Genomic DNA, 23186 nt, shown 5'->3' on the forward strand with positions numbered 1-23186 from the left:
GCCATGATTCACCTCAGCAATATTTAACACAGACAGCTTCGGCTTCTCTGTTTTCTAGCACATCCTCACTTCTACCTAAATATTCCATCTCTAGTGGCCCAAACTATAATAATGTCCCCCTTGGTTGCCCACACAGCAGTAGTGTCCCACAAACATTAACAGTGCCCCTTTAGGTAGTAATAGTACTCTACTTTGCGTCCCTATGCAGATTTAGTATCCCCTTTCTCCTCCCATACAGTAGTAGTACCCCACCGTGTCCGTTCCCCCTACAGTAATACCATAGTACCCCCATACAGTAGTAGTTCCCAATTTAGGCCACACACAGTAATAGTTCTTTTGTGCCCTCATACAGAAATAGAGCTCCCAGGCAGTATTAGTGCCCCCATTGTGCCCCCATACAGCAGTAGGGCTCCCTACATTATTAGTGCACCCATATAGTAATAGTGCCTATTATGTCTCCCTACAGCAATAGTTTTTCCATACAGTATTAGTGCCTCTTTAGGCCATACAAAGTAATGGCACCCTCCTTTTTGCCCCCATACAGTAGTAGCAGCCCTTCTACAGCAATAGTGCCTCAACAGTATTAGCGCCCCCTTTAGATCACACACAGTAATATTATCCCCCTTTGTGCCCACATATAGTAATAGTGTCCATGTGCAGTATTAGTGACTCCTGTCTGGGAGTAATATATCCCATTGTATTCCCCATACAACACTAGTGCTCCCATATAGTGATAGCGCCCCCATACAGTATTAATACCCCATACAGTAAAATGTGCCTCCATAAAATATTAGTGCCCCCTTTAGGTCCCACAGAGTAATAGTACCCTCCTTTGTGCCCCCATACAGAAATAGTACATCATTGTGTTCCCTACTGTAATAGCGTCTCTGTGCAATGTGTTCCCTCTCTGCCCCTTTACAGTAATATCTCTCAGCGCGCCATTGTTACGCCCCCTGCAGGCCCTTCCGCATTTCGTATTTTAACGTTTCATCAAAGATGACAGAAATGTCCGACACCCGTTTTCTAGATTGCGGTGGATTCTTTTGAGCCACGGTCTTTATTATCAACATCAGACATGGCATAGGGTGCGGCGTGCCCGCTACATCCTTTTCTGATTGTTGCCGAGGGCCGCAAGGTACTGCATCAGGAAGTTAACGTACTCCTTGAACGACAGCTCACCATCTTGATCGTCATCAATGGAAGCCAGCAACCTCTCCACCGCGTCCGGCTTCTTACCCTGCGGATAAAAGCGACCGACCCGTCATCCATGTAGCCCCTCACAGTTACACTCAAAGCTGCAGCACGTGTTTTACTCTAGTCACAGCCAAAGCAGTGCCCACAGCAAGCATTTAGGGCTCATTCACATATGCAGTTTTCAGTCTGCAGCGTTTTTACGGACCGACCTGCATATTCCTTGCGGATCTGGATCTCCTTGCGCTTTTTTTCTTTCGTGCACGTGACAAACACTATCTTCACGCAAACCATAAAGATAGAACCAAAATCTGACAGAAATAGCGCACGTTATTTACCCGGTTAAATTCGGTCCGTGAATATGCAGCGTACTCACAGACCGGAGGTAAGTACCCCTGTGTGAAAGAGCACTTACGGTCCTGTTATGTCACTTCAGTGGCGTCCAGAGATGCACTCCTGTCACTGTACTCCCACAATGCACTGCTGTGCTACATGGAGGGCTTATATGTATGCATTCTAGATGTACAGTACCTGCTGTAATCACTGACCCAGCAGGGGGCAGCAGGGAGATGTAAGGGCAGAATTATGAATGCAGCTCTGGATGTGACTGGAGCAGAGCCCCTGATGAAGCTGGTCTGGAGATTTCAGCAGTAGCAGTAGGGTTGGGGTGAGCGGCTTGTATATCAGCGGGCTATAGGGGGCGCCAGCACGTGTCCCACAATGTACTGTATCATGAACTCACCTCCAAGAATTTTGTAAAGTTCTCCTTTAGGAAGAGTGTGAACTCCGTGACGCTCATGGCGTCCTCCTTCCCCTCCAACTTTGCATATTTGTTGTAGTTTTTTGAGAAGTCCATAATAATTTTCACAGGATAGGATTAGATACACGGCTCAGCAGACAGTATCACACAGGATAGGATTAGATACACGGCACAGCAGACAGTATCACACAGGATAGGATTAGATACACAGCTCAGCAGACAGTATCACACAGGATAGGATTAGATACACAGCTCAGCAGTCAGTATCACACAGGATAGGATTAGATACACAGCTCAGCAGACAGTATCACACAGGATAGGATTAGATACACAGCTCAGCAGGCAGTATCACACAGGATAGGATTAGATACACGGCTCAGCAGGCAGTATCACACAGGATAGGATTAGATACACAGCTCAGCAGACAGTATCACACAGGATAGGATTAGATACATGGCTCAGCAGTCAGTATCACACAGGATAGGATTAGATACATGGCTCAGCAGTCAGTATCACACAGGATAGGATTAGATACACGGCTCAGCAGTCAGTATCACACAGGATAGGATTAGATACACAGCTCAGCAGGCAGTATCACACAGGATAGGATTAGATACACGGCTCAGCAGTCAGTGTCACACAGGATAGGATTAGATACACAGCTCAGCAGGCAGTATCACACAGGATAGGATTAGATACATGGCTCAGCAGGCAGTATCACACAGGATAGGATTAGATACACAGATCAGCAGACAGTATCACACAGGATAGGATTAGATACACAGCTCAGCAGACAGTATCACACAGGATAGGATTAGATACACAGCTCAGCAAACAGTATCACACAGGATAGGATTACATACACGGCTCAGCAGACAGTATCACACAGGATAGGATTAGATACACAGATCAGCAGACAGTATCACACAGGATAGGATTAGATACACGGCGCAGCAGACAGTATCCCACAGGATAGGATTAGATACATAGCTCAGCAGACAGTATCCCACAGGATAGGATTAGATACATAGCTCAGCAGACAGTATCACACAGGATAGGATTAGATACACAGCTCAACAGACAGTATCACACAGGATAGGATTAGATACATAGCTCAACAGACAGTATCACACAGGATAGGATTAGATACATAGCTCAACAGACAGTATCACACAGGATAGGATTAGATACATAGCTCAACAGACAGTATCACACAGGATAGGATTAGATACACAGCTCAGCAGACAGTATCACACAGGATAGGATTAGATACACGGCTCAGCAGACGGTATCACACAGGATAGGATTAGATACACGGCTCAGCAGACAGTATTACACAGGATAGGATTAGATACATAGCTCAACAGACAGTATCACACAGGACAGGATTAGATACATAGCTCAACAGACAGTATCACACAGGATAGGATTAGATACATAGCTCAACAGACAGTATCACACAGGATAGGATTAGATATATGGCTCAGCAGACAGTATCACACAGGATAGGATTAGATACACAGCTCAACAGACAGTATCACACAGGATAGGATTAGATACATAGCTCAACAGACAGTATCACACAGGATAGGATTAGATACATAGCTCAACAGACAGTATCACACAGGATAGGATTAGATACATAGCTCAACAGACAGTATCACACAGGATAGGATTAGATACACAGCTCAGCAGACAGTATCACACAGGATAGGATTAGATACACGGCTCAGCAGACAGTATCACACAGGATAGGATTAGATACACGGCTCAGCAGACGGTATCACACAGGATAGGATTAGATACACGGCTCAGCAGACAGTATTACACAGGATAGGATTAGATACACGGCTCAGCAGGCAGTATCACACAGGATAGGATTAGATACACGGCTCAGCAGGCAGTATCACACAGGATAGGATTGGATACACAGCTCAGCAGACAGTATCACACATGTAGGATTAGATACACGGCTCAGCAGAAAGTATCACACAGGATAGGATTAGATACACAGCTCAGGAGACAGTATCACACAGGATAGGATTAGATACACGGCTCAGCAGACAGTATCACACAGGATAGGATTAGATACACAGCTCAGCAGGCAGTATCACACAGGATAGGATTAGATACATCGCTCTGAACTATAATCCCTACTACAAAATTTAGCCCTAGTTAAAGGTAATAAAAAAAGTCAATTTACATAGTGTCCACGCAGCTATATATGGAAAAAAGTGTAATCTTTTTGGAGCCTATATTAATATAAGACCTTGTCTTATTTTCGGGTAAACAGGGTATCACACAGGAGAGGATTGGATTTAGAAGCTCAGTACAAAGTTTTAGAGCCCCATCTGTGCCTCTATAAAGTAATACTGCCCCTTATGTGCCCTTCAGACCCTTAGTGCTTCTTCTAAGCCCTCAGAATGATGCAGGCCCCTCTGTGCCCCTCAGAGTACTAGAGTCCCCTCTGTGCCCCTCAGAGTAATAGCGTCCCCTCTGTGCGGGTGACTTTGTCTCTATAGTGCTGCACCTTCCTGATGTCCCGCTGTCAGGGTGCTGGACCTACGGGCTCAGGGGAACGGTTACCCACTAGTAGAGATCTCACTGTATGATGATGATGAGACTTTACCTGAGACAGCACAGGAGAGCAAAACAGACAGAAGATGACGACGAGGCGCAGCTTTATGTCCAGACAAGCCACCTAGGAAAGGAGAGGAGAGTGAGTGTTAGTGCCAGGAGAGAAGGTACTGCAGGGGGTGATGAAAGCCACTTACCATGGTGGAGAGCAAGCGGGCAGTGAGAGTCCAGGCGAGGTGTTCCCCAGTGATAGAGGACAGACACACCCAGACCGAGCCTGCTCCACCCCAACCTGTAATATACCCTCTATATACCTGCATACACCCCCAGACCAAGCCTGCTCCACCCCAACCTGTAATATACACTCTATATACCTGTATACACCCCCAGACCGAGCCTGCTCCACCCCGATCTGTAATATACCCTCTATATACCTGCATACACCCCCAGACCAAGCCTGCTCCACCCCAACCTGTAATATACCCTCTATATACCTGCATACACCCCCAGACCAAGCCTGCTCCACCCCGACCTGTAATATACCCTCTATATACCTGCATACACCCCCAGACCAAGCCTGCTCCACCCCAACCTGTAATATACCCTCTATATACCTGTATACACCCCCAGACTGAGCCTGCTCCACCCCAACCTGTAATATACACTCTATGTACCTGTATACACCCCCAGACCGAGCCTGCTCCACCCCGATCTGTAATATACCCTCTATATACACCTCCAGACCGAGCCTACTCCACCCGACCTGTAATATACCCTCTATATACCTGTATACAGCACCAGACCAAACTTTCTCTACCCTGACCTGTAATATGCTCTATATATTGAAACAGAAGACACCGATCAGGATTGATGTCACCTGTGATAACCGTATCTGACTATTATATAGAGCTATACTAGAGCTGAGCCACTGTAGCAAAGTCCGCCATGTTATAAAAGGCAGCTCTGTGTGTTGCTCAAGGGCCCCATGAGTTTATGTACACCCCTAGGCCATTAGGAGCCCCTGAACCACCCGTGCATTTTTATGAAGGTGTCAGCCGCCAGGCCCCAGTATAGGGGATGTCTGTGGCTGGCACTTCATTATGAGGCCACCGCCAACAGACAATGCAATACAAGAATTATTGGCGACTGGTACCCATGTACAGGGGGCTTTAGAGCATAGTATATAAGAATGGTACAAAATAAAACCATTAACAGTCAGCTGTCAGTTCATTCATACATATTCAGGAGGAATAACATTTTAGCTTGCTTGGTAGTTTTTCATGTCAAAAGTGGCAACCCTTGGTAGGTAATTTCAGGAACTTCTCATACAGTGATCACATAAATGGTAGATACCAGTTCTACAAAATTGGACCACATAAGACTATGATTACAGTGCAGTTACCTTCACTGATCCCAGCTGAAATATTCTCTGAATACAGATGCTCATTAGAGATGAGCGAGCACCAAAATGCTCGGGTGCTCGTTACTCGGGACGAAATTATCGCGATGCTCGAGGGTTCGTTTCGAGTAACGAACCCCATTGAAGTCAATGGGCGACCGGAGCATTTTTGTATTTTGCCGATGCTCGCTAAGGTTTTCATGTGTGGAAATCTGGGCAATTCAAGAAAGTGATGGGAACGACACAGAAACGGATAAGGCAGGCGAGGGGCTAGATGTTGGGCTGCATCTCAAGTTCACAGGTCCCACTATTAAGCCACAATACCGGCAAGAGTGGGCCCCCCCCCCTCCCAAAAACTTTTACTTCTGAAAAGCCCTCATTAGCAATGCACACCTTAGCTAAGCACCACACTACCTCCAACAAAGCACAATCACTGCCTGCATGACACTCCGCTGCCACTTCTCCTGGGTTACATGCTGCCCAACCCCCCCCCCCCCCGCACGACCCAGTGTCCACAGCGCACACCAAACTGTCCCTGCCCAGCCTTCAGCTGCCCTCATGCCACACCACCCTCATGTCTATGTATAAGTGCGTCTGCCACAGGAAAAGCAGGCACACACTGCAGAGGGTTGGCATGGCTAGGCAGCGCCCCCCCCCATAAAAGGGGCGGGCTGATAGTCCACAATGCTGTACAGAAGCAATGAGAAATCCAATCCTGTGCCACCTCCATCTGGAGCTGCACACGTGGGCATAGCAATGGGGAACCTATGTGCCACACACTGTTCATTCTGTCAAGGTGTCTGCACGCCCCAGTCAGACCGCGGTTTTTTATAAATAGTCACAGGCAGGTACAACTCCGCAATAGGAATTCCGTGTGCACCTACAGCATGGGTGGCTCCCTGGAAGCCACCGGCGGTACATAGAAATATCCCATTGCATTGCCCAACACAGCTGAGGTAGTAATGTCGTGCTTAATGCAGGTGGGCTTCGGCCCACACTGCATGCCCCAGTCTGACTGGGGTTCTTTACAAGTGGACACATGTAGGTTAAACTCCGTGTGCACCTACAGCATGGGTGGGTGCCAGGAAGCCACCGGCGGTACATAGAAATATCCCATTGCATTGCCCAACACAGCTGAGGTAGTAATGTCGTGCTTAATGCAGGTGGGCTAAAAATTTATTTGATTACACTGTAGGCGAGGGCCCACAAAAATTGCTGTATCAACAGTACTAATGTACCTGAAAAAAATTGGCCATGGCCAACCAAGAGGGCAGGTGAAACCCATTAATCGCTTTGGTTAATGTGGCTTAAGTGGTAACTAGACCTGGAGGCAGCCCAGTTTAACGAAAAATTGGTTCAAGTTAAAGTTCCAACGCTTTTCAGAGCATTGAAACATCTAAAAATTGTTTAGAAAAATTAGATTGGTGAGCCTTGTGGCCCTAAGAAAAATTGCCCGTTCAGCGTGATTACGTGAGGTTTCAGGAGGAGGAGCAGGAGGAGGAGGAGGAATATTAGACACAGATTGATGAAGCAGAAATGTCCCCGTTTTGGATGGTGAGAGAGAACATAGCTTCCATCCGCGGGTGCAGCCTACGTATTGCTTACGTATCGCTGCTGTCCGCTGGTGGAGAAGAGAAGTCTGGGGAAATCCAGGCTTTGTTCATCTTGATGAGTGTTAGCCTGTCGGCACTGTCGGTTGACAGGCGGGTACGCTTATCTGTGATGATTCCCCCAGCCGCACTAAACACCCTCTCCGACAAGACGCTAGCCGCAGGACAAGCAAGCACCTCCAGGGCATACAGCGCTAGTTCAGGCCACGTGTCCAGCTTCGACACCCAGTAGTTGTAGGGGGCAGAGGCGTCACCGAGGATGGTCGTGCGATCGGCTACGTACTCCCTCACCATCCTTTTACAGTGCTCCCGCCGACTCAGCCTTGACTGGGGAGCGGTGACACAGTCTTGCTGGGGAGCCATAAAGCTGGCCAGGCCCTTAAAGACTGTTGCACTGTCTGGGCTGTACATGCTGCTCGATCTACGCACCTCCCCTGCTACATGGCCCTCGGAACTGCGCCTTCTGCCACTAGCGCTGTCGGATGGGAATTTTACCATCAGCTTGTCCGCCAGGGTCCTGTGGTATAGCAACACTCTCGAACCCCTTTCCTCTTCGGGAATGAGACTGGGAAGGTTCTCCTTATAGCGTGGGTCGAGCAGTGTGTACACCCAGTAATCCGTAGTGGCCAGAATGCGTTGAATGCGAGGGTCACGAGAAAGGCATCCTAACATGAAGTCAGCCATGTGTGCCAGGGTACCTGTACGCAACACATGGCTGTCCGCACTAGGAAGATCACTTTCAGGATCCTCCTCCTCCTCCTCCTCAGGCCATACACGCTGAAATGATGACAGGCAAGCAGCATGGGTACCGTCAGCAGTGGGCCAAGCTGTCTCTTCCCCCTCCTCCTCATCCTCCTCATCCTCCTCCTCCTCCTCCTGAACGCGCTGAGATATAGACAGGAGGGTGCTCTGACTATCCAGCGACATACTGTCTTCCCCCGGCTCTGTTTCCGAGCGCAAAGCGGCTGCCTTTATGGTTTGCAGGGAACTTCTCAAGATGCATAGCAGAGGAATGGTGACGCTAATGATTGCAGCATCGCCGCTCACCACCTGGGTAGACTGATCAAAGTTTCGAAGGACCTGGCAGATGTCTGCCAACCAGGCCCACTCTTCTGAAAAGAATTGAGGAGGCTGACTCCCACTGCGCCGCCCATGTTGGAGTTGGTATTCCACTATAGCTCTACGCTGCTCATAGAGCCTAGCCAACATGTGGAGCGTAGAGTTCCACCGTGTGGGCACGTCGCACAGCAGTCGGTGCACTGGCAGATTAAAGCGATGTTGCTGGGTGGCAGCGTCCGTGTGGGACTTGCGGAAATGTGCGCAGAGCCGGCGCACCTTTACGAGCAGGTCTGACAAGCGTGGGTAGCTTTTCAGAAAGCGCTGAACCACCAAATTAAAGACGTGGGCCAGGCATGGCACGTGCGTGAGGCTGCCGAGCTGCAGAGCCGCCACCAGGTTACGGCCGTTGTCACACACGACCATGCCCGGTTGGAGGCTCAGCGGCGCAAGCCAACGGTCGGTCTGCTCTGTCAGACCCTGCAGCAGTTCGTGGGCCGTGTGCCTCCTATCTCCTAAGCTGAGTAGTTTCAGCACGGCCTGCTGACGCTTGCCCACCGCTGTGCTGCCACGCCGCGCGACACCGACTGCTGGCGACGTCCTGCTGCTGCTGACACATCTAGATTGCGAGACAGAGGTTGAGGAGGAGGAGGAGGGTGGTTTAGTGTAAGAAGTATACACCGCCGCAGATACCACCACCGAGCTGGGGCCCGCAATTCTGGGGGTGGGTAGGACGTGAGCGGTCCCAGGCTCTGACTCTGTCCCAGCCTCCACTAAATTCACCCAATGTGCCGTCAGGGAGATGTAGTGGCCCTGCCCGCCTGTGCTTGTCCACGTGTCCGTAGTTAAGTGGACCTTGCCACTAACCGCATTGGTGAGGGCGCGTACAATGTTGCGGGAGACGTGGTCGTGCAGGGCTGGGACGGCACATCGGGAAAAGTAGTGGCGACTGGAAACTGAGTAGCGCGGGGCCACCGCCGCCATCATAGCTTTGAAGGACTCCGTTTCCACAACCCTATACGGCAGCATCTCAAGGCTGATAAATTTGGCTATGTGGACGGTTAACGATTGAGCGTGCGGGTGCGTGGTGGCGTACTTGCGCTTGCGCTCCAACACTTGCGCTAGCGACGGCTGGACTGTGCGGTGCGAGACATTGGTGGATGGGGCCGAGGACAGCGGAGGTGAGGGTGTGGGTGCAGGCCATGAGATGGTTGTGCCTGTGTCCTGAGAGGGAGGTTGGATCTCAGTGGCAGGTTGGGGCACAGGGGGAGAGGCAGCGGTGCAAACCGGAGGCGGTGAACGGCCTTCGTCCCACCTTGTGGGGTGCTTGGCCATCATATGTCTGCGCATGCTGGTGGTGGTGAGGCTGTTGGTGGTGGCTCCCCGGCTGATCTTGGCGCGACAAAGGTTGCACACCACTGTTCGTCGGTCATCAGGCGTCTCTGTGAAAAACTGCCAGACCTTAGAGCACCTCGGCCTCTGCAGGGTGGCATGGCGCGAGGGTGTGCTTTGGGAAACACTTGGTGGATTATTCGGTCTGGCCCTGCCTCTACCCCTGGCCACCGCACTGCCTCTTGCAACCTGCCCTGCTGATGCCCTTGCCTCCCCCTCTGAAGACCTGTCCTGAGTAGGCGTTGCACACCAGGTGGGGTCAGTCACCTCATCGTCCTGCTGCTCTTCCTCCGAATCCTCTGTGCGCTGCTCCCTTGGACTTACTGCCCTTACTACTACCTCACTGCAAGACAACTGTGTCTCATCGTCATCGTCCTCCTCACCCACAGAAAGTTCTTGAGACAGTTGGCGGAAGTCCCCAGCCTCTTCCCCCGGACCCCGGGAACTTTCGAATGGTTGGGCATCAGTGACGATAAACTCCTCTGGTGGGAGAGGAACCACTGCTGCCCAATCTAAGCAGGGGCCCGAGAACAGTTCCTGGGAGTGTTCCCGCTCCTGAGCAGGTGTCATTGTAGTGGAGTGAGGAGGCTGGGAGGAAGGAGGAGGAGCAGCAGACAGAGGATTCGGATTTGCAGCACTGGACGGCGCAGAACTGTGGGTGGATGATAGCTTGCTCGAAGCACTTTCTGCCATCCAGGACAGGACCTGCTCACACTGCTCATTTTCTAATAAAGGTCTCCCGCGTGGACCTATTAATTGGGCGATGAATGTGGGGACGCCAGAAACGTGCCTCTCTCCTAATCGCGCAGCAGTCGGCTGCGACACACCTGGATCAGGAGCTCGGCCTGTGCCCACACCCTCACTTGGCCCTCCGCGTCCTCGGCCACGTCCACGTCCACGTCCTCTAGGCTTACCCCTACCCCTCAGCATGCTGTATTACCAGTGATTTGATTTCCCAGGCAGGAAATAAATTGGCGCAAGCCTGCAGGCCAGATATAATGTTTTCGCTTTTTTGCAAAGGGAAGACCCCACTGCGTATATTCAATGAACAAGAAGATTAATATCTGTGGTGTGGCCCTCAAAAAGTGTCACACAAGTATAGTGTAGCAGAGTTATTAACTGTAGCAGAGCAGGTATTTGCCAGTCAGGAAAGACAATGGCGCAAGCCTGCAGTAAAGCGTAGCTGGTTGCGTCTGATTTTTGTACGTTGTCCACGCAGCACACACGTACACGGAGACCTTAGGACTGACACAGGCAGGCCAAATATAATTTTTTTCCTTTTTAGCAAAGGGAAGACCCCACTGCGTGTATTCAATGAAAAACAAGAAGTTTAATATCTGTGGTGTGGCCCTCAAAAAGTGTCACACAAGTATAGTGTAGCAGAGGTATTAACTCTAGCAGAGCAGGTATTTGCCAGTCAGGAAAGACAATGGCGCAGGCCTGCAGTAAAGCGTAGCTGGTTGCGTCTGATTTTTGTACGTAGTACACGCAGCACACACGTACACGGAGACCTTAGGACTGACACAGGCAGGCCAAATATAATTTTTTTCCTTTTTAGCAAAGGGAAGACCCCACTGCGTGTATTCAATGAATAATAAATGTCTTCTGGCCCTGCCTACACAATTCTATCCCTGTAGTATTAATGCCGGGTGCAATGGTCTGCACAGCCGGTTTTGAGAATAAAAAAAAAAAAATGCAACACTGCTAACAGCAGCCTGGACAGTACTGCACACGGATAGAAGTGGCCCTAGAAAGGACCGTTGGGGTTCTTGAAGCCTACACTAACTCCTAACACTCTCCCTGCCTAACCCCCACTTCTGTCCCTATTGCAGGGCGCAATGCTCTGCAGATCCAATTTTGGACAAAAAAAAAAAAAAATACTGTGCTAACACAGTACTGCACACTAGTAGATGTGGCCCTGAGAAGGGCTGTTGGGGTTCTTGAAGCCTACACTGACTCCTAACGCTCTCCCTACAGCAGCACCAGCAGCAGCACTTTCCCTCAGCTAAGTCACAAGGCATGTGTGGCGAGCCGCGGGAGGGGCCGATTTTTATACTTGGGTGACATCTGATCGCCCCAGCCACTCACAGCAGGGGGGTGGTATAGGGCTTGAACGTCACAGGGGGAAGTTGTAATGCCTTCCCTGTCTTTCAATTGGCCAGAAAAGCGCGCTAACGTCTCAGAGAGGAAACTGAAAGTAACCGGAACACCGCGTGGTACTCGTTACGAGTAACGAGCATCCCGAACACCCTAATATTCGCACGAATATCAAGCTCGGACGAGTACGTTCGCTCATCTCTAATGCTCATACTTTTTCTTCTCCATCAGACCCAGACTGCCATAACCACTTTTGATGATTGCAAAGTTGAGATATCTTTGGCCCCTTCCTCCTGAAATCACCACCAGCCTCAGCAGTAACATAAATTCAGACCCCAGATCAGACCGTTGTGAACATGATACTCTCTGGACCTCATGCCTCTTCATGTTCAGGTGCCTCATTTCATACAATGTCATCCGCAGTATGCCCCTCTTCTTTTACAATGCCAGTCATAATTTGACCCCATACTATTGCAGGCACAGCACCCCCTCCCATTTGCTTCCTTAGGATACAGTCCTACTATCGTCAGCCGTCCTCATATAACTATGACTATGAGCTGCTCATAGTGTCCCCATATGAACGCCAACCTGTGCCATCTCCCATACCAATTTCTAGTTGTAGCTGCAGAAAAAGTCCCAGTCTCTTCTAGCTCCAGCCACAAACTCATCCTCTCTACCCGCTAGTTCTCCTGCGATGTCAGTGGTACCAGCAGAAGAATATTTGCAGAGAATGGTAACTTCCTGCTGTAAGTATCGGTAGGAGCATGTAACCGCGACACTGGTATGACGTCAGTAACTGCCAGGAAAGCTGGGTTGAGAGAACAGGTAGAGGACTACTTTTCAGATGCCCTGCCATGCCCCTGTGCCACTCCACCTCTGAAACATAGACCAAGAATAATGGGGGCCAGTGTTGAAATGGTCACATGTCGTTCCGACCCGCCTCTCCTTGTTACCACTAAAGGCCAACGGTAACGAAAGATGGCGAAACTGAGACTTAATGACCACCTAGAAAGGTCACTGCACCGCGGATTACCAGGAAAAAGCAGGAAGGATAATCTCACCCAGCAGCACTTCATAATCAGGAGGTGGACAGAAACACCAGATGTAATGGCGCCATCCACAGGCGCTCCAAAACAGTCGGCGCCCCAATAGTATAAATCAAAAAGGTCCAAAAAAAATCCTGTGCTCATAGGAGGAGCATATAATAAAGGAATAGAATCAATTTGGCACTATTGGTCATAGGCCGAAAACCTACTTGGAAGGAGGGGGATATGATGAACACAAAAGCCCCCTCCTAGTGATGGTAAACTTTAATTAAATCCGGGTTGTCGAGTGGAGACGCAGGGAACTCCAGCCAGGATAGTATTTTTTTCTGGTTGCTATTTATTAGTTTGGAATAGCGAGTAACAACAAATTTGGCGACGCGTTTCTGTGCACACAGGCACCTTCATCAAGCCAATAGTGTCACTGAGTCAGTTCTGACTGGACTGCAATACGCTGACCATTTAGGACTGGTTAATTATGGAGCAGAAGGTTATCGACTGGTTAACGAAATGGTCATCAACTGGCTAATTATGGAAAAGGTAATCAACTGGCTAACTGTGGACTAGAATGTTATTAACCAAATGAGGCTATTATTACACTTGGCGTTTTTTGTTGCGTTTTTTAACCCCAATTAGGAACCGCATCCAAAAACTATCTGCAATTTTTTTAAACAGCAAACATATTGTTAAAACCCGCCTCCGCGTTCTGCGTACACATCCAGTATTTGGTTTAGCGTTTTTTTTTATTATTTAAAGGCCATATGTGAACACAGCGTAATGCTAACCTCACACGGGCGAGCGCAATATCGGGCCGTGACTCATCATTTCGGGGAGGTAGCGATCTTCCATTGCGGCTGTCAGTGACGGCAGAGGATTGCGGAGTTTCTCCGATTGTGGCGATGCGATGCTAGGTCATGCCCAAAAAAAGGACCCCATACGATGCAAGAGCCCCCCAAAGATTGCTTGTGTGTATGACTCCATTCAATGAATGGGATTCATATTTGTGCGTGTCACAATGCCCAAATCTCGCGCAGTCTTCCTGTCCGTGTGAAGCCAGCCTAAGGGAGCATTCACACAGCGTTATTGTACGCACTACGTGACTCCGCTCGGGTTCTGCTGAGAACAGCGCTGTCAGGGCATCACTGAATGGAACCCATCGGGGTAGAACGGACACCAAAGAGCTGAGCGCCACCGATTGTTTCTGATCCATGATTCCCTCATCAGCGATCACAGACCCACAGCGAGCGGAGCTACGGAGCGCGCACGATAACGCTCGCTGACCATGAACTAGCAGGTTGTTGACTGCTAAACTACATGTTCACCAACTGGTTGATCACAGGCGAGGCTGGTGACTGTGAATGGATTAGGAGTTGTTAACTGTAGACTTATGGACTGCTAACTAGATGGTCACCAAGTGGAACAGGTTAACCAGTTCATGAACTTACAGTCTGTATTTAGGGGGTTGACAACTATTGATGGCATGTCCTCAGCATATCCCATCAATAACGGTATAGGGTAATTGCTGTTTTTCAGGTTTAGAAATGTGTTGCAATGGACTTGCCCAATACCCCCCGGTGTGGATAAGTTGGTTCAGCCTGAACCCCTGGACATTGGCAAGGAAACTCTAGAGAGTAATACTTGTACTAGTCTTCTGCACTTACTCCTTAATGAGTCTCTGTACAAGCCAATTAGTTCTGCAGCAGGAGAGCACAGGCTCTCGCTAATACGCTGTCTCTTCGGTGCAGGAGCACTCTCTCAAACATTGAAGTGCGCTGTCTCTCCATATCTCACAGGTCTCTTCTTGTGGTACTGGTATATACCAGAGAATATCCTCAGTTTCTTGAATGTGTAGCTGCATACCCTGCGCCATACTACAAATAATGGGGGGATACAGAAGGTAAAGGTTCTGGAGATGTGCACTGTATGGCGAGGTGGAGAGTGTGGGATGCTATACACACAGACAATCGTCAGGTCCAGGGGCGTAACTATAGAGGGTGCAGGGGATGCGGTTGCACCCGGGCCCAGGAGCCTTAGGGGGTCCATAAGGCCTCTCTTCTCCATATAGGGAGCCCAGTACTATGAATAAAGCATTATAGTTGGGGGACCTGTTACAGGTTTTGCATTGGGGCCTAGGAGCTTCAAGTTATGTCTCTATGCAGCATGGTTTAGGCACGGGTACGGGTACAGATACAGATAGAGGGGGGCCCAGCTCACCTTTTGCATCAGGGCCCCGGAGCCTTTAGTTACGCCACTGGTCAGGTCCTATAGTGGCTGAATCCGTATAACTGCAGCTGCCGGTTGATTACGGCTAGCAGGAGCTGCAGTCAGTAGGTCAGGGAGCATGTTATCAGGCGAAGTACAGAGGGGTTTGGTTTAGGGGATACAGTATGCCTCCCTGAAGAGGTGCGTTTTCAGAGCACGACTGAAGTTTAGTGTGTCAGTGATTGCCCGGATATTTTTTGGTAGCGCGTTCCAGAGGACTGGTGCTGCTCTGTAGAAGTCTTGGAGGCAGGAATGAGAGGTTCGAATTAAAGGGGCACTTAATGTGTGGCATCAAGTTTAGCTGACATCAGGATGTACGTCAATGGCTTGATATCCGTTCTTACTTCGAACAGCGCTCCATACAAGTAGTCGGGCAACTTATTGACAATAGCCCATTTTAGTGCTAAAAACTTTAACTTGTGGACTGGATAGTTTCGTTCACTGGGAGCAAGGCTTCAGGTGATAAAAGATATGGGTTGTAACCCAGCTGGGTATTGCTGGTGCAGCACACCACCTAGTCCTTCGAAGCTGGCATCCACATGGAGCACATACGGTTTCTGCAGGTTGGCATACACTAGTACAGGGGCCTTTGTCAATCTCTTCTTCAGTAGTTTGTAAGCGTCCTCATAAGCAGAAGTCCACTTATCTACAAGAAGGCTTCTGGACAACCCTCTCTCCTTTCCTTTCTCACTGTAAGGTCTGTTACACGTGTATGGAACTCTCACGTGGTTCCAGGCAGCTGTAGGCGTTGCTCTGCTCTTCCTGTGTTAATAGATCCTACATGTCTACTTTCATCCAACACTGAGTGGGTTAAACAGCTCTCTGTCTCTCAGCTCACCTGTGAGGTTAATTAGGCATTACTCCTCTATTTAACCTGAGCTGTAGAGGCACGGGGCTGTGATCGTCTGTATGTGAGGTGCGGAGCTGTGACCGTCTGTATGCGAGGTGCGGAGCTGTGACCAACTGTACGTGAGGCGCGGGGCTGTGATCGTCTGTATGTGAGGTGCGGGGCTGTGACAGCCTGTATATGAGGCGCGGGGCTGTGACAGCCTGTATATGAGGTGCGGGGCTGTGACAGCCTGTATATGAGGTGCGGGGCTGTGACAGCCTGTATATGAGGTGCGGGGCTGTGACAGCCTGTATATGAGGTGCGGGGCTGTGACAGCCTGTATATGAGGTGCGGGGCTGTGACAGCCTGTATATGAGGTGCGGGGCTGTGACAGCCTGTATATGAGGTGCGGGGCTGTGACAGCCTGTATATGAGGTGCGGGGCTGTGACAGCCTGTATATGAGGTGCGGGGCTGTGACAGCCTGTACGTGAGGCGCGGAGCTGTGACCGTCTGTACGTGAGGCGCGGGGCTGTGACCGCCCGTATGTGAGGCGCGGGGCTGTGACCGCCCGTATGTGAGGCGCGGGGCTGTGACCGCCCGTATGTGAGGCGCGGGGCTGTGACCGCCCGTATGTGAGGCGCGGGGCTGTGACCGCCCGTATGTGAGGCGCGGGGCTGTGACCGCCCGTATGTGAGGCGCGGGGCTGTGACCGCCCGTATGTGAGGCGCGGGGCTGTGACCGCCCGTATGTGAGGCGCGGGGCTGTGACCGCCCGTATATGAGGAGCAGGACTGTTAGGGGCAGTTGTACGCAGTGTGTATCAGAGCTCCCTGTAACCGTGTCCCGTTAATAATGCTGCATGCAGCACATGAAATGATCAGGATCGGTGATGGGTCTATGTGTGATGGATGAATGTATGATTACTTTATGTGTGTGATAGACGTATGTTCGATGGCTTTAGATCTATGTATGTTTGATCTCTGTGTCATGGCTCTGTGTGTGATAATGGCTCAATGCATCATGGCTCTATGTGTGTCAAATATACTGTAGGCTATGGATGTGTGATGGATGGAGGGTGGCTTTATGAGTCATGGATGTGTGATCATTCTTAGTGTAATGGATGTGTGATGGATTCGATGATGCTCTGTGTCAGAGATAGATGTATGATTACTCGATGTGTGGGATGGTTGTATGCGTGATGGTTCCGTGTGCAGCAGGTGTACTATATATATGTGTGAAGGATATATGTGCAATGAACATGTATGTGTGATGGAGGAATGTATATATGATAACTGTGTGATGGTTGGATATATGTGTGATGTGTGGGGTTCTGTGCATTGCCTCTGTTCACACCCCGCAGCGCCCCCTGGCTGCAGAGCTTTGATGACAGCAGATTGCTGGATGATCCATCATGACCATAGTGACCGACCTCCATGATAAGCCTACAGATGAGTAATGTCACTGCAGGCTCTGTGACAGGTGACATAAAGGGCAGCAGCTCCGACACAGGACAGTAGTCTAACATGCCCCTGACGCCACCTGCTGCTTAAGATCAGGTACTGCAATAGTGCTGTTTTTCAGGATCACCACTTCTGACCCATCATCCTCTGTTTTGCTCCAGAAGGTGCTGATCCGGCTGTAACTGCGCATTTACCAATCTGGTGTAATGTAGCTAGTAAATAATCGCCATGTGGCCGCAGCGTTATACGGAATTCTTTATTTTTCTCAATTATCCCAAGTGACCCCATAATGGAGCATCAGAGATCAGATCGGGTAGGAGGGGTCTCAGCGCACATCAGTCCCTCCTTACATGCCAGAAGTCTGCAGAAGTAATGGTCCCCGTCCTCTGCAGGCGGCGCTCTTCAGGGGTTGATGCTTGCCCTCGCAGTGCCCATACACCTCCTAGTGCTGAGCCAGGCTGGTGCCACCCCCCCCCCCCCCTTCCTATCACAGAGGGAGAAAGAAGACAGAAGAAAGGGGATGCAGCAGTGTCTATGGGCTTCTGGAGTGATGGGCTGTAAACTAATCTTAAGCTGTAAAAGGCAAGTTAGTGGCAACTCACTTCTTGAAAAGTCTGTGCACCCCCTATGAAAAATATGTGTCTGGCCTGAAAAGTATATGCAGCCCCAAGATTATGTGTAAACCCCAAGAGAATGTGTCACTGAAAAGTTTGCACCCTTATCCTCAAAAAGTATGTGCACCCAACCTGCCTCTTGTCCAGGGAGGATGGGCTTAATAAGTAGAATAACCCCCAGAGCAAGACTTGGACCCCAGCCGAGCTTGTTGCTTGTATACTCGGGGCCCTGTTGCATTGCCGGGGTCTATGTATATATCTAGTCTGCAGACCATTTAAGTAATCGTAGGACAATTAAAACCGCTGATCACAGGTGACCTCCTCTCATATCATTTATGTTTCTTCTTAATCCAGCCCAGACTGCCTTGACGACTTCTTCCAGCCATGATTCACCTCAGCAATATTTAACACAGACAGCTTCGGCTTCTCTGTTTTCTAGCACATCCTCACTTCTACCTAAATATTCCATCTATAGCGGCCCAAACTATAATAATGCCCCCCTTGGTTGCCCACACAGCAGTAGTGTCCCACAAACATTAACAGTGCCCCTTTAGGTAGTAATAGTACTCTACTTTGCGTCCCTTTGCAGATTTAGTATCCCCTTTCTGCTCCCATATAGTAGTAGTACCCCACCGTGTCTGTTCCCCCTACAGTAATACCATAGTACCCCCATACAGTAGTAGTTCCCAATTTAGGCCACACACAATAATAGTTCTTGTGTGCCCTCATACAGAAATAGAGCTCCCAGGCAGTATTAGTGCCCCCATTGTGCCCCCATACAGCAGTAGGGCTCCCTACATTATTAGTGCACCCATATAGTAATAGTGCCTATTATGTCTCCCTACAGCAATAGTTTTTCCATACAGTATTAGTGCCTCTTTAGGCCATACAAAGTAATAGCACCCTCCTTTTGCCCCTATACAGTAGTAGCAGCCCTTCTACAGCAATAGTGCCTCAACAGTATTAGCGCCCCCTTTAGATCACACACAGTAATATTATCCACCTTTGTGCCCACATATAGTAATAGTGTCCATGTGCAGTATTAGTGACTCCTTTCTGGGAGTAATATATCCCATTGTATTCCCCATACAACACTAGTGCTCCCATATAGTGATAGCGCCCCCATACAGTATTAATACCCCATACAGTAAAATGTGCCTCCATAAAATATTAGTGCCCCCTTTAGGTCCCACAGAGTAATAGTACCCTCCTTTGTGCCCCCATACAGAAATAGTACATCATTGTGTTCCCTACTGTAATAGCGTCTCTGTGCAGTGTGTTCCCTCTCTGCCCCTTTACAGTAATATCTCTCAGCCCGCCATTGTTACGCCCCCTGCAGGCCCTTCCGCATTTCGTATTTTAACGTTTCATCAAAGCTGACAGAAATGGCCGACACCCGTTTTCTAGATTGCGGTGGATTCTTTTGAGCCACGGTCTTTATTATCAACATCAGACATGGCATAGGGTGCGGCGTGCCCGCTACATCCTTTTCTGATTGTTGCCGAGGGCCGCGAGGTACTGCATCAGGAAGTTAACGTACTCCTTGAACGACAGCTCACCATCTTGATCGTCATCAATGGAAGCCAGCAACCTCTCCACCGCGTCCGGCTTCTTACCCTGCGGATAAAAGCGACCGACCCGTCATCCATGTAGCCCCTCACAGTTACACTCAAAGCTGCAGCACGTGTTTTACTCCAGTCACAGCCAAAGCAGTGCCCACAGCAAGCATTTAGGGCTCATTCACATATGCAATTTTCAGTCCGCAGCGTTTTTACGGACCGACCTGCGTATTCCTTGCGGATCTGGATCTCCTTGCGCTTTTTTTCTTTTGTGCACGTGACAAACACTATCTTCACGCAAACCATAAAGATCGAACCAACATCTGACAGAAATAGCGCACGTTATTTACCCGGTTAAATTCGGTCCGTGAATATGCAGCGTACTCACAGACCGGAGGTAAGTACCCCTGTGTGAAAGAGCACTTACGGTCCTGTTATGTCACTTCAGTGGCGTCCAGAGATGCACTCCTGCCACTGTACTCCCACAATGCACTGCTGTGCTACATGGAGGGCTTATATGTATGCATTCTAGATGTACAGTACCTGCTGTAATCACTGACCCAGCAGGGGGCAGCAGGGAGATGTAAGGGCAGAATTATGAATGCAGCTCTGGACGTGACTGGAGCAGAGCCCCTGATGAAGCTGGTCTGGAGATTTCAGCAGTAGCAGTAGGGTTGGGGTGAGCTGCTTGTATATCAGCGGGCTATAGGGGGCGCCAGCACGTGTCCCACAATGTACTGTATCATGAACTCACCTCCAAGAATTTTGTAAAGTTCTCCTTTAGGAAGAGTGTGAACTCCGTGACGCTCATGGCGTCCTCCTTCCCCTCCAACTTTGCATATTTGTTGTAGTTTTTTGAGAAGTCCATAATAATTTTCACAGGATAGGATTAGATACCAGGCTCAGCAGACAGTATCACACAGGATAGGATTAGATACCAGGCTCAGCAGACAGTATCACACAGGATAGGATTAGATACACGGCTCAGCAGTCAGTATCACACAGGACAGGATTAGATACACAGCTCAGCAGGCAGTATCACACAGGATAGGATTAGATACACAGCTCAGCAGGCAGTATCACACAGGATAGGATTAGATACACAGCTCAGCAGGCAGTATCACACAGGATAGGATTAGATACATGGCTCAGCAGTCAGTATCACACAGGATAGGATTAGATACACGGCTCAGCAGGCAGTATCACACAGGATAGGATTAGATACACAGCTCAGCAGACAGTATCACACAGGATAGGATTAGATACACGGCTCAGCAGACAGTATCACACAGGATAGGATTAGATACACAGCTCAGCAGACAGTATCACACAGGATAGGATTAGATACACAGCTCAGCAGACAGTATCACACAGGATAGGATTAGATACACAGCTCAGCAGACGGTATCACACAGGATAGGATTAGATACACGGCTCAGCAGGCAGTATCACACAGGATAGGATTAGATACACAGCTCAGCAGACAGTATCACACATGTAGGATTAGATACACGGCTCAGCAGAAAGTATCACACAGGATAGGATTAGATACACAGCTCAGCAGACAGTATCACACAGGATAGGATTAGATACACAGCTCAGCAGACAGTATCACACATGTAGGATTAGATACACGGCTCAGCAGAAAGTATCACACAGGATAGGATTAGATACACAGCTCAGCAGACAGTATCACACAGGATAGGATTAGATACACAGTTCAGCAGACAGTATCACACAGGATAGGATTAGATACATCGCTCTGAACTATAATCCCTACTACAAAATTTAGCCCTAGTTAAAGGTAATAAAAAAAGTCAATTTACATAGTGTCCAGGCAGCTATATATGGAAAAAAGTGTAATCTTTTTGGAGCCTATATTAATATAAGACCTTGTCTTATTTTCGGGTAAACAAGGTATCACACAGGAGAGGATTGGATTTAGAAGCTCAGTACAAAGTTTTAGAGCCCCATCTGTGCCTCTATAAAGTAATACTGTCCCGTATGTGCCCTTCAGAGCCTTAGTGCTTCTTCTAAGCCCTCAGAATGATGCAGGCCCCTCTATGCCCCTCAGAGTACTAGAGTCCCCTCTGTGCCCCTACAAAGTAATATTGTCCCCTCTGTGCCCCTACAAAGTAATATTGTCCCCTCTGTGCCCCTCAGAGTAATATTGTCCCCTCTGTGCCCCTCAGAGTAATATTGTCCCCTCTGTGCCCCTCAGAGTAATAGCGTCCCCTGTGTGCTGGTGACTTTGTCTCTATAGTGCTGCACCTTCCTGATGTCCCGCTGTCAGGGTGCTGGACCTACGGGCTCAGGGGAACGGTTACCCCACTAGTAGAGATCTCAGTGTATGATGATGATGATGATGATGAGACTTTACCTGAGACAGCACAGGAGAGCAAAACAGACAGAAGATGACGACGAGGCGCAGCTTTATGTCCAGACAAGCCACCTAGGAAAGGAGAGGAGAGAGAGTGTTAGTGCCAGGAGAGAAGGTACTGCAGGGGGTGATGAAAGCCACTTACCATGGTGGAGAGCAAGCGGGCAGTGAGAGTCCAGGCGAGGTGTTCCCCAGTGATAGAGGACAGACACACCCAGACCAAGCCTGCTCCACCCCAACCTGTAATATACCCTCTATATACCTGCATACACCCCCAGACCAAGCCTGCTCCACCCCGACCTGTAATATACACTCTATATACCTGCATACACCCCCAGACCAAGCCTGCTCCACCCCAACCTGTAATATACCCTCTATATACCTGTATATACCCCCAGACCGAGCCTGCTCCACCCCAACCTGTAATATACCCTCTATATACCTGTATACACCCCCAGACCGAGCCTGCTCCACCCCGACCTGTAATATACCCTCTATATACCTGTATACACCCCCAGACCGAGCCTCCTGCACCCCAACCTGTAATATACACTCTATATACCTGTATACACCGCCAGACCGAGCCTACTCGCCCCGACCTGTAATACACCCTCTATATACCTGTATACAGCACCAGACCAAACTTTCTCTACCCTGACCTGTAATATGCTCTATAAATTGAAACAGAAGACACCGATCAGGATTGATGTCACCTGTGATAACCGTATCTGACTATTATATAGAGCTATACTAGAGCTGAGCCACTGTAGCAAAGTCCGCCATGTTATAAAAGGCAGCTCTGTGTGTTGCTCAAGGGCCCCATGAGTTTATGTACACCCCTAGGCCATTAGGAGCCCCTGAACCACCCGTGCATTTTTATGAAGGTGTCAGCGGCCAGGCCCCGGTATAGGGGATGTCTGTGGCTGGCACTTCATTATGAAGCCACCGCCAATAGAC

At 49.3% G+C, this 23186-nt stretch overlaps 2 long non-coding RNA genes across 2 annotated transcripts; both read right to left on the reverse strand.

The window, feature by feature from the left end:
- Positions 1 to 1036: 1036 nt before the first annotated feature.
- Positions 1037 to 4799, reverse strand: LOC136631612 (uncharacterized). Its single transcript, XR_010793065.1, has 3 exons — positions 4726 to 4799; positions 4581 to 4652; positions 1037 to 1237 (listed from the first exon to the last, which is right to left on the reverse strand). It is a non-coding gene; the product is annotated as an uncharacterized lncRNA (long non-coding RNA).
- Positions 4800 to 19706: 14907 nt separating this feature from the next.
- LOC136631613 (uncharacterized) lies at positions 19707 to 22450 on the reverse strand. Its single transcript, XR_010793066.1, has 3 exons — positions 22375 to 22450; positions 22230 to 22301; positions 19707 to 19907 (listed from the first exon to the last, which is right to left on the reverse strand). It is a non-coding gene; the product is annotated as an uncharacterized lncRNA (long non-coding RNA).
- Positions 22451 to 23186: the final 736 nt, after the last annotated feature.

The sequence above is a fragment of the Eleutherodactylus coqui genome, chromosome 6, assembly GCF_035609145.1.
Source record: "Eleutherodactylus coqui strain aEleCoq1 chromosome 6, aEleCoq1.hap1, whole genome shotgun sequence".
NCBI lineage: Eukaryota > Metazoa > Chordata > Amphibia > Anura > Eleutherodactylidae > Eleutherodactylus > Eleutherodactylus coqui.